The 13,667-nt window shown below is 45.5% G+C and overlaps 1 protein-coding gene across 2 annotated transcripts in view; it reads left to right on the forward strand.

Moving 5' to 3' along the window:
• The window catches only part of FIGN (fidgetin, microtubule severing factor), a 133,395-nt gene that overhangs the window by 53,304 nt on the left and 66,424 nt on the right, over positions 1–13,667 (forward strand). The window contains exon 3 of one of the 2 annotated variants that reach the window (XR_363283.4): positions 12,293–12,828. The exons of the other annotated variant lie outside the window; for it this stretch is intronic. The gene's annotated coding sequence lies outside the window, so the exon portion shown is untranslated. Of the gene's footprint in view, positions 1–12,292; positions 12,829–13,667 lie in introns of those variants that run through there. 2 annotated transcript variants of the gene reach the window in all.

Below are 13,667 nucleotides of genomic sequence, written 5' to 3' on the forward strand. Positions count from 1 at the left end.
GTGCATGAAACCTATAAGCCAGGGGGAGCACAGCACCAGTGATTTTTTTTTTCCCCTTCCCCCCAGCCCTGGGGGTGCATGGGGCACCCCTGTGTCTGTAAGCCCCCTCAGTTGAGGAGCTCCCAGCTGCAGAAGCTTGCTTCTTGCCCAATGAAAATTCACCTGAGCTAATTCATCTGCATTCCTGGGCTCCCTCTACTCTGGTAATAAGGCACAATAGAATGTAATGAGCAATCCCACACACATGCCTCCTGCCATGCACATGTGGCTAGAATGTATCCATTGCTTTGGAAGCATCTATTATTCAAAACAAAGCTACCTTCTGTCTGACTTGCTTATTTGCTGGTACCCACTGTTCTCAGATATGGAATCAAGTGCCTTTTACATTTTCTCCAGTTGTTTTCCATGTGTCCAAGAAGTTTAAAATAGAATGGGGCTTGTCATTGCTCTATTCTTCCACTTGGGATATTTTTGTTTTTTACTCCTCCTCCAGTGAAAATGGAAATGGAGGCATCAGGGGGTGAGGGACAGACTGGGGGGGAGGGGGATGTAGCGGTGCAGGTAAAAGTGAAGCGGTACCTGGGGAGTCAGATGTCTAGCAGGTTGTAGTGTGTCATAAATCTAATGTCTATATTGAATCCATGAGTTTCTATACCTGCGTGCAATTCTGGGCACCGCAATTCAAGAGGGATGTGGATAACCTGGAGAGGGTCCAGAGAAGGGCCACTCGTATGGTTAAGGGCCTGCAGTCCAAGCCCTACGAGGAGAGACTAGAGAAACTGGATCTTTTCAGCCTCCGCAAGAGAAGGTTGAGAGGCGACCTTGTGGCTGCCTATAAGTTCATCACGGGGGCACAGAAGGGAATTGGTGAGTATTTATTCACCAAGGTGCCCCCGGGGGTTACAAGAAACAATGGCCACAAGCTAGCAGAGAGCAGATTTAGATTGGACATTAGGAAGAACTTTTTCACAGTTCGAGTGGGCAAGGTCTGGAACGGGCTCCCAAGGGAGGTGGTGCTCTCCCCTACCCTGGGGGTCTTCAAGAGGAGGTTAGATGAGTATCTAGCTGGGGTCATCTAGACCCAGCACTCTTTCCTGCTTATGCAGGGGGTTGGACTCAATGATCTATTGAGGTCCCTTCCGACCCTAACATCTATGAATCTAGGATGCTGATGAAGTGAAGTTCATAGGGCTGTCTGTGAAAAGTGGTTTGTAAATTCAAACAAGCATGGAACCTTGCTACCCTAATCTCATCACCAGAACTGAAGCCGACTTCCTACAGCTCAAAACACAAAACCCACCAACAATCTCCGGTACCCCTCACAAACTGCATGCCAGAATCAATCAAAGATGAGAATACCCAACTACCTGTGGGGGCATATTTCTCACAAAAAATCCCCATTCTGCCTCCAGTCTCTCAGGCCTGATCCTGAAAGGGAATTTCCTCAGCCAGGACTGTGTGTATGTGTGTGGTAGCTGGAAGTTATGGCACCTCCTATCCACCTTTCACCAGCAGGATCCTTGGCCCTGGTATTTCCTGAGGCTGCCACACTGCCAGTAATCTCACCAGGCCCCCCTGACCCTGGTAAAGCGCAGTTTTAGTGGTCATGCTGAGGACCTGGGGCCGCCTCCTTCCCCATAGCCCCAGCTCATGCCTCCAAGTTTGTCCTGGCATGGGAGCTCAGCAGGAACATGTTCTTCCTCTGCTGGCTGGTGATGCAATGAGTGCCCCCTCCAGCTCTGAGAGTGGGGCATTAAATGGCTTTTAAAAAATTAAAAAAGGAAATAGGTGTGGATGGAGTGAAGAGGGTGGCACTCAGTCTGTCTGTACCTGGAGCTTGGGGAACCCCAACAGCGAGAGGTTCACCTTCAGGAATACCAGCTGCTCCACCAAACCAGGATCCAAACAGGTGTGGAGGGGTGTCACTACATCCCCAGTGATACTGAACACTCTTTTGCTTGGAACACTGGCCAGTGGACAGGACAGGTGTTCCTGGGCAAACATGGCCAGATCCTGCCACATCTGGCTGTGGCTTGCCCAGTAGGCCAAGGGGTTGCACAGCAGCAGCTCCACATGCTCAGTGAGATAGGCAGCCACCAAGGCCTGAGTGCCACGTGCCTGATGGTGGGGTCTGGTGCCTCTGGACCCCACTATGGAAGCCATGCCCTTGGCCCACATTGGCAATGCCTGTGGTGGAGGAGGAAACTGGCTGGTGGATGGCGTGTTAGTATGGGACAGTGGGTCACCCTCTTCCACATCCCCCTGCCTCCACCTTTCTGCCTCCCTTACTCTCTTCATCAGCACTTCTATCCACTGATTCAGGGTTTGGCTGCTGCATATGCTGCCCTTCAACCTTGGGTCATACATTGCGGCCAGCACGTGGACCGTACTGGACCACAAGGGATCAAGCCATTTCCTGATGACCTCTGTCAGCCGCCTCACCAGTGCCTGTATTTCTGGTGATGGCGGCTTGCCCCATGCAGGATCCCCTGGAAGCTCTCCACTTGGCTCTGAAGTTCCCTCACTACAGGGATCACCTGTCTAAGGAGGGCATTGCCAGTGCTCTGGGTGATCTCGCTCACCCTTGCAATGTGCCCCACCCCACCTTTCTGCCCACCTTTCTCCTCACTGTTCCAGGATGGCCTGCCTCTACTTTCAGGGGGTGGGGGCTTTGGAATGAGAGGGGGACTTCCCTTTGGGCATGCTCCCACTGGTGCCAGGCTGAAGAGGAGCAAGGGCAAGGAGGTGGTGCCTGCAGAGATGCATCAGCATCCCTGTGGTGCTCATGTGCTTTGTAGGGGTGTATGTAGCGGGCCCTATTCGAATCAGATTCAGCCCAAATTGGGGACAGTGATTCAATTCATTGATTCAGATCACTGTCCATGATTCAATTTGGCTGAATTCAAATCTGAAGATTCGATGCTGATTCGATGTGTGCTTCCCGGCGGACTGGAAGTGCTGCTGGTCTACTTCCAGGTCTGCTGCTGAGCACGCTGTGGAGCCCCTCATGCTCCTGTGGGATACTCCATGTGCCCCACCATCACAGCATTCATAAGCCACCTGCTACCTAGAGGTATGTAGAAAAAACATTTAAAGCTGTGTCTATGTCCGGATCACCGAATCTTTCCAAATCTCTCTGAATCGATTCGGAGGGTTCTAATTTTGATCTGGAGAGATTAAAGGGTCCTCTGATTCAATTTGGATTTGGAGATTTGGCCACTGAATTGGGTCAAATCTCCACCAAATTGAATCAGGGACTGAAGCTTCGCACAACCCTAGCACTTTGTTTCCTTGCCCCGGCTGGTTTTGGTTCAGCAGTGCAGGCAGATAGCATATGTGGGATCATCTGCTAGCTCAAAATGATCCCAGACCACACTACCTGCTCACTTTTGGGGTGCAAGTGCATGTTTGGATGTTGCAATTTCCTCCTCCCCAGCAGGCAGAGGCACAGCAAGAGGAGGAGTGGACTCAGTTGAGCTACTTGCCTCTGCAACCTCTACCTCAGCCTCCTCTGAAGTGACTTCTGGGGAAGAAGACCTGACTCTGGGGAAACTTGAGGGGTGTGGAGCACAAACTCAACTGATATCCCCTCTTCCTTTGGCACTGGAAGGTTTATCATGGGAAGTGAAATGGAGGTGGAGGAGACTGTCATGCTGGTGCTGCTGCTTCTTGTCATAGTGGTGCGGGGGTTATGGCTGGTGCTCTTGGAAGGGATGCAGTCTCAGGCACAGGCACAGTCAGTGGCACTGACACTGCTCCCCTCTCCTTGCTGCTTCTGGAAGCCTCATCCCTGCTAGTTGTAGGAAAGAGGCTGTGTCTCAGTTTGGGGGGTTGGGGAAATTCTCCCTCTACCCCTTCTTCTGCCCCTCCCTGAAGGCTTGCCAACTGCCTTTACACCATGGTTCATGGTGTGTTTCATAGTGTCTTGTTTTTATACAAATATATAAATGTATCTGTGTTCCTATATACATTCTATAATGTATATAATATGCCGCAAGGTGTATATGCATCTGCATTCCTATATAAATTCTATAGTGTTATATTGAAAATAATAAATCAATGAATATAATAATAAAAAGGTCTAGAAGTAAGCAAAAAGTATTGTGGAATCCCATTTGCTAGGCTAGCAAGTAAGAAATAATTCAAATCAATGCTAGTAGTGGCCTTCATTGTCTAACACTCCTGAGCTGCTGGAAGATAGTTCAGTAACTGTCAGACCCCAAGGCAGAAAGCAGGCCAGTTCAAACAATGCTGCCTTTTATGCTGTTTTTCCATCCCTCCCCCAGAGCATTGGGATTGGAAGGGACCTCAGGGAAGGATCACAGTCACTAGCCAGCTACACAGTCAATATCAGAGCAGTCCTTGCCCTTTCTTCCCCCTCCCTCTCCTTACTTTCTGTTTCCCTGCAGGCAAACCCAGCTTGAACTTTGAAACTCAAAACATTTAAAAACTTTTGAAACGTTTCGACTGCCCTCGTTTCATTTCAAGGCTGTTTCGAAGCCCTTTGTTTCATTTTGAGTTCTCTGTTTCAAGCTTGAAGTGAGTCGAAACAGTGTTGAAACAAAACAGCCAGTGAAATTTTGCACAGCCCTAGGAAATGGTTGTGTGTCTTGTTTGGGGGTAGTTTCTTGTTTTGTTATGGCGGGTGGGTTGTGAGGGAGGAGGGGGGTTTTTTTTGTTTGTCAGAACTGTCATTACTCTAGCTGCTCACAGTCCTAAATAGATCAGTAAAATGTGGGAAAAGCTCGTCTAGGCCCTGTTTTGTAGGCCTGTGCGAAGCAGCTAGTATTTGCTTTAGATTTGTATTTGACCAATTTCAGGGGACAGTGATACGGTTCAGTGATTCAAATCACTGTCCTGAATTGATTTGGCTGAATCTGATTCAGAGATTTGACTGCTGTTGAATTAGCCTAATCTCCAAATCAGACAGGCCTCATCCCCCACCTGCTCTCAATAGCTGCCCCACCTGCTCCAGCTCCTGGAGCTTTGGGAAAAAAAAAAGCCCACACTCACCAGGTGCTACCTGGTGGGGGGTAATCCCGTGCCCCCCCCCCACTGCCCCACACCATGTGGGGGACTCTGTCACAAGCCCCATGACCCCCCACCTGCCCCATGGCAAGGCAACCATAGCTGCCTTGCCTACCCCAACTCACCTCTCTTTTTGCAAAGAAAAAAGCCAGTACTTACTGGGTGCTGCTGGGTGGGGGGAGTGATCCCTGCTGGCCCCCACTGCCCCATGCTGCGTGGTAGGCTCTTCCATGAGCCCCCAGAAGCCCTGAGGCCACTGCAGCAGCTGGTGGGTTTGGGCTTTTGGGGGGGCTTTTGGGGGGGTCTTAAAGGGCCAGAGCTGGGGTGAGTGAGGCAACCATGGGGGGGGGCTGGGATAGTGGGCGGGGGTCACGGGACTCATTGTAGAGGTGTGGCAGTAGGGATCACCCCCCTGCCCAGCAGCACCCGGTGAGTGGGGGCTTTTTTTTTTTAAAGGGCTAGGTGCTGGGGCAGTAGGGGCAGCCATGGCGGGGTCAGGGAGCACTTGGGCGGGGGAGGGGAGCTGGAGGAGCAGGTAGGGGATGGGGCCTGGCAGGGCCCCCCCATGGTCCCCTCCCTACTTCTCCAGCCTCCCCTTCCCCACCCCCTAGTCACCAGCTCAGAGTCCAGGTCCAGCCAGCTAGTAGGGACTGCCTGAATTGCCAAAGCTCTCCGAATCTTTTCCAAATTGATTTGGAGAGTTTCAAATTGATTCAGACCTTTTAATTGGTCCCCTGATTTGATTTGGATTCAGAGATTTGGCCACTGAATCAGGAGAATCTCCTCCAAATCAAATCAGTACCAGAAGATTTGCACAGCCCTACTGTTTTATCCAGGCATTACCCCTAAAATAGCTGTGCTGACTCTGTACTACTAGAGGATTCCTTTTGCTTTGGGGTCAGCAGTGATGGAAAGGGTTAATTTTGGTGGTGCTTTAGGAATAGAGCAGAAAGATCTTGCCAGTCAGTAGACCCTATGGGGGGAACAGATGGAGTGAAGCAGGCAGTAGAACCTCTGGGGATGCCCCATTTGGATACATTCAGATGAGCGGGAATGTGCATTTCCCTGGGGACAAGTAGCAGCGGCTACTTGTCCTCGGGGAACACCCATGCCATGCATGCTCTAGCGTGCGGCAGGTTAACCTGGGTGGTGTATGGGAGGCTGGGGCCAGCAACTGTGCTGGCCCCAGCAGCCTTACCTGGGGACCTGGCCAACAGCCAGAGTGTGGCTTTGGCTGGCCGGGCTCTACTTTTGGGCCGTGTGAACTGCAGCCACACGTACTGTCCCACTTTTTTATTTTAGCATATCCTGGGGTCAAACCTAATCTCTCCTGCACACTGCAAAGTAGCAGTGCAGGGGATACCTGCATGTGCAGTGTGTGGTGCTGCAGATGGGTCTGGGGTGTCACATACCACATGTCCACATTCGTCTGGATGTGCCCTCTGTGGCCTGAGCCATAGCATAGGTCTACCATCCCAAGCTGTCACAGGCCAAATCCAATTTCCATGGGTAGATCCCAACTGTGGGTCATACGTTCTTAAAGTCTGTGTAAACTGATATGTTTAGTTGCAGTGGTTGTTCAATTTCCATTATTGTGTGCCAGAGCCAGGAATTCTAGTGGTCTGGAATAACAGATCCTACTGCCTCTTTGCAGTAGTATTAAGAAGGAGGAGGTATTTTTCCTACCTATGACTAACGGAAAATGGATAAAATACAGTTTTTGTTCTTCCATGTAGCTAAAATGTAAATACTACGCACATCTATAATGACCCTTCTTTCTGGCATTTACAGGTCAAACTGTTAAGGCAGTGGTCTTAACTTTTTTTTAAATCAAGGCACCCCTCGCTAGACTCAAGGCACCCATTGGAAAATGCCAGCTCTTAGCTTTCTTTCATTTTTTTGACCGCAGAAAAATAATAGAGCAATTTGTTTGTTACAAAAATCTCAGAAGGATCAGAACAGGTCAGAATGCTTTTGACACTACGGATTCCTATCTGATTTTATCCTGTGAATCATGTTTAGGTGTTTGTACAGTGCATGGTACCACACAGCACCCTTGAAAGGATCTCAAGGCATTCCAGGCTGCTGCAACTCCTTTGCCTGACAATTACTGTTCTAAAGCCCTGTTGTAGTCCTGGAAAAAGCTCCACCAGGGCAGCCCCACTGCAGCATTAGGTCCCAGTCTTTGAGTGCTATTTCTTACTGGGTGAATTTACACCTTCAATTAGTACAACGTGATAAACTCCGGTGCAGTTTATGCTGGAGAAAACTGCTCCTGAACACAGTGTCTGCACAGAGCTAAAGGGACTAACCCTTTTGGGGGAAGGGGAGATGGGGACAAACCTAAAACCATTTAAAATAAAAATAAAACAGTATATTACATTTCTGCACCTCCTTTTTTTCAAAGTATGTTATCGACTTTTGTAAAGAGTTCATTTATCAGTGATATTTTTGTCTGGTCCGCAGGCTAGATCAGACCCACAGATCATCCCTATGCACCAAGCCCAGCCATTCACGGCCCAAACCAGCCCTGCATGTTGTGTGCGGCGAGCACCTGCCCCAGCCTGGGGCTCACATGTGGAGCCAGCAAGGGGCATGCATTGCATGAGGTATCCACACCCAACCAACCTTGCTTGCTGGCTCTGGTATGAGGGGGCTACCCTGTGGGCTCAATCTGGACTGACCCCAGGGTCCATGTGCAGGGCTGGTACAGTGGGGCACTGCATGCAGTAGAGGTGCACCGATACATCAGTCCAATATCGGATTGGCACCGACATAAAGGAAATTGACTGTATTGGAAATCAGCTTTTTTTGCCTGTTGTAGCTGATAAAGTGGCTGTTAAATGTCTGGTGCATGCACAGCCACAGCACAACACATAGGCGGTGAGGAGAGCAAAGCTTGGCAGCTTGGAGAAGGCAAGGGGCACAAGCAGGGTGAGGGGGCTGTGGGGTGAGGAGCACAAGCAGGGCCAGAGGGGGCCGTGTGGGAGAATTGAGGGTCCTTTCATTTTAATTATGGATTTCAGGGTGATTATCAGAGAATTTGTGAATTTTCTTATTTTAATTTTTTTTTATCAGAGTACTTGTGATTTTTTTATTTTTTAATCAGGGAAAACTAGGATCCCTATTTATCAGCTAGCACATGTAACACCACAAATGCTGACTCTTCACTAAGGTTTTATGTTAGTTACTACATGGTGGCTAACGCATGGTAGGAACTAACCTTTCTTAATGAATATTAGCCTTTGAGTTCAATGAGTGTCCTGCAATCCTAATGATTATTCCTGAGCCATAGACAGCCAATACGTTTTTTGTGGTTTTTTACACATTTTTGTACACAAATGGATTCTGGCCTGAAACCTATAAATTAAAATGTATTACTGTTATAAAAAAAAAATAGCGGAAAAGGAAGACTTGTTGCCAAAATTCAATATCAGTAGTCCTTTTCCCCTGCATGGTTTTAATGTGACTGTTCCTAAATATTCTTTTGCTTTAAAATTGAAGGTTTTTATTAGCTGCTATAGCTATTCGGTGAGAACACTTCCATAAGAAACATAAATAAATTGTAAAATTCAGCTGGGACACTTGCTGAACTGTTGGTATTATTTTGTAGGAAACTGATTTAAAGTGAACTAGAAAATTGCCAGACCATCAAAGCGTGGGATGATGTGGGAAAGTTAATATATTAAAGAAAGCACTACAGTAAAAAGAAGAAGAAAAAACCCAAAAACAAAACCACCTTTAAAATGATATTTTAAAAATTCACTTATATAAGCAATAAGGCAAAATCACAGTCCTTTATGAGTCCAATAAAGACTGCCTTGCTACCACATCTTAACAGGGTACCCTTCCTTATTGGACTGGGAAAGAACAACTATGAAGGGCTTATGAGGAGTATATATTTATTTTGCTTGCTCACACTAAAAGAATGATAATTCTACTATAAATGTAGGTTGCGATTTGTAGTCTGATTCACATCAGCCTGATTATGAGAGAAGGTCTACCAGCCAAGTAGCCAGAACCCAGAGTTTAACAGGGCATTGTTTCAATGGGTATATAAATTTTAAAGGTTTGTAGCTGGCCTTGCCAGCATACTATAATAGTGGCTATTTTAAAAATAGAATACCATATTTCGTTCTTAAGGAAGACTGGGCTAATATTTCTATAGAAACTGGAATGAGAAAGTAGTTGAACTAGTTGAACATTACTTCTTAAAATGTACATAGCTTTCTGAAGTTTTGTCCATTATATAGACAGATCATATAAAATTTTTAAAGACCTGAAGAGGTGTTTTGTTTTAGCTCAACTATTAAAGTTTGTTTAAATAGCTAAGTCAGGTAAAGTACAGGGAAAGATGAAACTGATTGGTATTGGTATTCTTCCTTTATGTTTGTGCAGTTGGTGTTTCCCTTAAACTACCTGGTGCTACAATGCAAAACCAACATATTTGTGTTTCCTCCTATTTTTAAACATGACTTTTTTTAAAAACAAATAAGCAAATGCTTATGTACACTTTTTTCCTATTGGGTAAATCATTGGGGTGTGGTTTGTTCGTGTCCAGCTGCTTCAAGGCAAAGTTTATATGGTCATCATAATTTAGTGACAATATTGCTTTTTTAAAATCTTTTTTGATGGCTTCTGATCATTTTGCATTTCCAAGTTTCAGGTTTATCCTATCAGTGGCAAAGGGCTCAATTTTGTTCCCACTAAAATCGCTTATACTGGGTGCATCTACATGTGCATTAAGGCACTTTTCCTAATTCACATTAAATTTAGCACCTCCAATCTGAGTTGCTAAATTATTGTGCATTAGCCTGCCCTAATGCACAGTAGTGCAAGTGCATGTTTTTTAAGTGATGCTAAATGTGCAGTAGCTTATTTTGTTACAAGTTAGTATAACAGCACTTTTTTATGCACTACTTTCACGTGTGGTAAAATAGGCTACTATGAATTAAAGCACATGTGTAGGCATGCTCATTGAATGCAGAGAAAGGAATCTTTATCTTCAAGATACAAACTTTCTTTCCTGAGTTAACACTGATAGAGGTGCACTGATAAAGATTTTCTTGGCTGATACCAATAGCTAATTATTAACCAACCATATTGGTCAATGCCGATCTGATAACCAATTTACAGGAATCCAGCCAGGCAGCATGGAGAGCAGTGCACTGCGGGGAAGAGGTGTGGGGGAGGAAAGAGGACTTGGGGGTGGGATCAGATTGATGCCCCCATAGTGAGGGAGGGAGTGGGACAGGGGAGGGGCTGCGGCTGGGGGCACTGCCCAGCCAGAGCAGTGAATGGGACCTGGAGTGGGAAGCATAATGGAGCAGGATAAAGCCGTGGGTGGCTCTTCCAGGTGATCAGCGTTCCAGTGCTTAAAAATGGCAGCTCAAATGAGCTTTAGTTCAAGTACCACCACCAGCATTTTTAAGTGCAGGGATGCTTTTAACCGGAGCAAAGCCAAGTGGGACGAGGGTGGCTGTGGGCTGCTTGCTTTGGGCTTGGGGCTCTCCACTCTGCTGCCTTTGCTCGGGGGGCCCTGCATTGGCTGCATGTCCGCTGCCCACCCAACAACTGGAGGCACAACTTGCTGCTCCCACTGCTGCTTGGTGCGCAGTCCTGGGGCAAAGGCAGCAGAGTGGAGAGCCCCAAGCCCACAGTGGGCAGTGTGCATCCACCACACTCACAAAACTGGGGAGGCACATGCCTTCCATGCGGTGGGGTGCATGCAGCAGTGGGGAGTCACCCCTCTTCCCCACCTCCTCCCATGCCTCCTGGATGAGCTGCAAGCAGCTCTGTCCTGCTCCCCACCCCAGTCCTGGGTCCCATTCACTACCCTGATTGGGCAGACTTACCTGCAGGGTGCTGCTCTTCACACTGCCTGGCTGCATTCCTGGCTACGTGCATGCGTGTGCCTGCATGCATGCATGCAGCATCTGAGGGACCCAATAAGAATGCATATTTTATTTATTGGTACATTATCGGCTACACTGACCAAAAAAAGCTGATAGCTGATGATGTTAATTTGCCTTTTATCAGTGCTGACCTGATATGGCACTGATTTATTAGGGCACCTCTAAGCTTCAGCAGTCACAGTTTGCAATTAAACCAAAGTTGAAGTACATGAAGAAGAACACTGTGCAAAAGAGTAACTTACAAACTGCCAGACTTCTAAACTCTTCCAAAGGAAGCTACCTATCCTAAGCTGAGCAAATTACTTTTGGCAGCCAGCAGAAAGGTATATGCGTGCTGGATGCAACAACACCGGTGCACTCATGAGAATACCTCTTGGTAGTTGTACATTGTGAAGTGAATGTTTGTTCTACATTTCATTCTGATATAACTGCACACCCTTTCATATACTTCTCTAAAGAGTATTACAGTGAAAAATTGCTTCTTCAGCTCAGGTACCTCAGGAGAAGATAAGTTTAATGCTGCAATCTCTTTGGGAAGCAAGCTTTCTGAAACCTTTTTTTTTTTTTTTAATACCTTTCAAAGAATACTTTCTCTCTCTACACATCTGCTGCACTAGTCCAATAAAGAGCTCGTACTGATTTTTATGTTCCTATAACTCTTATGAAATAGGACATGCACAGAATTTTTTGCTTCATCAAAATATAATCACAATAGTAAGGAGCTAAAATATCCAGCAAAAAGAATTTGTAAAAATATCTTAATGAGATAAAATTTGACTTAATTCAATAACACTTAAAGTTCTATTTACTTTAGCATTTAGCCAAGATAATACCAGATATTTCCCTTAGTTCTATGTGAAATCACATTATTCCTATATGATTTAGCAAAAAAAGTACAGCAGCCAGAAATAGTGCTGATTTACATTACCCGTAGTACTAGCATCACTGAAGTCACGCATGATACAAGTTATTACAGAAGAACTGATTCTTGGAGGTCAGTTTCTTTCCATAGACCTCTATATCCCATTTTAATATGGAGAATTCAAGTTCTCCTAAATCAGTTTTATCAAGTTACCAGGATGAAGCGATCCATGCACTCCTCTCAATTCTTTGTAAGTTATCCTGACAATATTGTTTCAAATAAGGTATTTCTTATCTTCACAAATTAAAAATAAATGAATAAATAACCCACTACAAAGCAAATTGTAGCAGTGGGAAAAGTATAAAACCTTCAAAATGTAGAATTTTAATTGAATCATCTAACTGGAGCAACCTGTATAAATAATTTGTGAAGTGTATAGCTGAGGTAGTTCAGTTTGGCTAATTTACTGTTCTGATCACCTTTCTAGGCACAGATGCTTGTGAAGATTATATGCCAACATGAGAAAGGGTTGGTGTGGCATGAAATACTCCAGGTTACAAGATCTTTCATTGACTCGGTCAAATTGACATTTAAGATGTATACAGTGGTGTGGTGCATAAATGACAAAGAGGAGTCTAGAGGATCTCTCGCTATCATTGGAAAATTAATCATAATACTGGAGAACAAACTGAAGGCCCTCACTTAACATGCAGCAGAGTTAACAACCTTGGTATTCTAGTCCTCTAAATCTTTCTCAAGGAAGGTAGAGTCAACTGCAGACTGCTTGGAAGCAGCAGGAAAAGAGCTGGCTGCATTTTTTTTCTTTTTCTTTTTGCCCTTCCCAAGAGGACACTAAGATCTTGACAAACTGATTCATTGCAGCTTTCCTTTTGTGGAAGCCCATGCAGAGAAGAAGGTGATGTTTTTCAGCCTTGTGGTTGTTAGTGAGCCATAAGCTTATGTTGTTAGTTTTATAAAATATTCTTGTTTTCTTGAATAAAATGCCTTTACATCCAAAGCAGAGGTCCTGGGTTGCCTGTTATCTGTTTTACCCCTTTGCATAGCACACATTATTAAATATTCACATTGTAGTATTGTCTGCAAATATCCTCAGTTTTTGTTTTTTTCTACCTGTATATGTGTAGGCACACAAAAAGCAAGTAGAATTTGATACAAGTATCTTGACTCAGCAGTGACAAGGAAAACTTCCTCTTCTCAAAAATGAAAATGGGAGTGATATCAGAACTGATGTGCATTTCTTAAAAAAAACCATGCAGTAGAACAAGCTCTCTCAACTTTTGCCAAACAGTCAAGTAACTTGAAATTTATTTGTTACTTGTCGACTCAAAGGTTTACTTTGGTTTGAAAGAGGATGCAGCTAAACTGTTCTTAGGGGTGGCAGATGACAGAACAAGGAGCAAAGCCCTCAAGCTGCAGCAAGAGAAGTTTAGCTTGGATATTAGGAAGAACTTTCTCACTAGGATAGTAGTAAAACACTAGAAGAGGTTACCCAGAAAGGTTGTGGAATCTCCATCCTTGGAGGTTTTTAAGACCCGGCTAGACAAAGTCTTGGCTGGGATGTTCTAGTTGGGGGGCAGTCTTGCTTTGAGCAGGGGGTTGGACTAGATGACCTCCTTAGGTCCCTTCCAACCCTAATTTTCTATGATTCTATGACTTTTCAAACAAATGCCCATTGTCCAGTAGAAATGTTTTAACCATTTGTAGCAGTTGTAGCAAACTGGAATTTCTCTTATATTTACTTATGATGATTTTCTGATGTGGACTGCTGTCTACTAGGAATTGGACTGAAGATTACTACAATGGTGCATGCAAATTCTGACCAACTAGATCAGCATTTTCCA

Source organism: Alligator mississippiensis, chromosome 4 (assembly GCF_030867095.1).
Source record: "Alligator mississippiensis isolate rAllMis1 chromosome 4, rAllMis1, whole genome shotgun sequence".
Lineage (NCBI taxonomy): Eukaryota > Metazoa > Chordata > Crocodylia > Alligatoridae > Alligator > Alligator mississippiensis.